The following is a 1440-nucleotide window of genomic DNA, read 5'->3' as shown; positions in this document are numbered from 1 at the left end:
GCAAGGGTCATTGTTGAAGGGAAGATGAATGTAGACAATATTAAGAAAATATGCGAGCGATTACAAATGACTCAAGATTGGTGAAGAAATATTGTTTGGATAAAGCATATTTTTGTATTGGAATTGCCTGAATTCTCTTGAGAATCCCCCGTGACACTTGGAACAATTTTTGTTCATACAGTAGACACCATCCACTCTTGAACGTGGCATTTTTTTTGTGAAGAAAGGATCGCTCTCCTTGTATTTACTCACAGCGTAACACTTGGACATGTGGATCTTTGCAAATCTAACTTTGACCTGTACCAAACAATATTATGACAGTCTTACAGGGAGTTTGCTGCTCTCTGTTGACGCAGCGGGCATTTCTGTGCTTTTACTCACTGAAACATTTGTCCTGGATTAGTAAATCAAACCATCGCCTGGATTAATAAATCAAACCATCGCTGATGATCTTCACAGAGCTTGTTATCTTTGCGTGGAATTAAAATTTGTTTGACACCCTAAAACATTTAAAGGTGCAAAAGCAGCATTTAGATTTATTTGCTAAATCTTTTAAAAGTAATATTAAATTCTCAGTGGAAATATGAGTAARTTGTGGTTATTCCTGTCTTTCTCTCAGTCCATGAAGGCAGTCAGGTGCCCTACAGAMGACCTCTCCCTGACCAACCGCGTCGTGATCAGTGAAAAGGAGCCGAACTTGGAAGAGTAAGTGGGATTTTTATTTTATTTTYTTCCTGATGCATCACAGCTGGTTAACTTTTTCACCCGGCATAAAAATCCGTTAAGGAATAAGCAGTATAAACAGTGTTGAATGTAACTTTATGAAACATGCCAGAGGAGCCGAGTGTGTTGACTTTAGATGTAAATCTTACCAATCAGCTGACAACAGACAGAGGGGGCAGATTGCACGACTCCAATGAGTTTTACAATATTTGAAATAATCCTCTCATGTTTGTACAGATGGTGAGCAACGCCATGTTGCTGCACTTCACACCGAGCTGTTTGCTTTTTATCGATACTTCAGAGGCTGATTCTAAAATAACTTGATTTGATTTTTACTAGAAGGTTTAAAGGAATAATCCCACATCCGACAGGAATCAGGATAATGCCTTAAATCTCCTTTAGCGTCTCGATTTTAGCCATCAAAAATTTAAAGTCCTTTCAATAAAGGCATTACACATAGACTGATCTATTTATWCATTTGTCTCTATTAATGTTGATTATTGTGGTTTCCGGTTAAAATAAAGTCTCATTTTACGATGAGCGGTTGACTTAAAAGTTGCCCAGCAGACGGTGATACAATATTTGATTTGATCTTTTTAAACAAAATTACCGAAATAAAAACTCAACCTTTTGGATGATATTCCGGTCTTACTTTTTTAATTTTTTAATTAATAAATTTTTTTTTTTTACTTCAGAGGTTCAATAAAAAAAAAAAAA

The sequence above is a fragment of the Poecilia reticulata genome, linkage group LG19 (assembly GCF_000633615.1).
Source record: "Poecilia reticulata strain Guanapo linkage group LG19, Guppy_female_1.0+MT, whole genome shotgun sequence".
NCBI lineage: Eukaryota > Metazoa > Chordata > Actinopteri > Cyprinodontiformes > Poeciliidae > Poecilia > Poecilia reticulata.
This window is presented reverse-complemented; position numbering follows the sequence as displayed.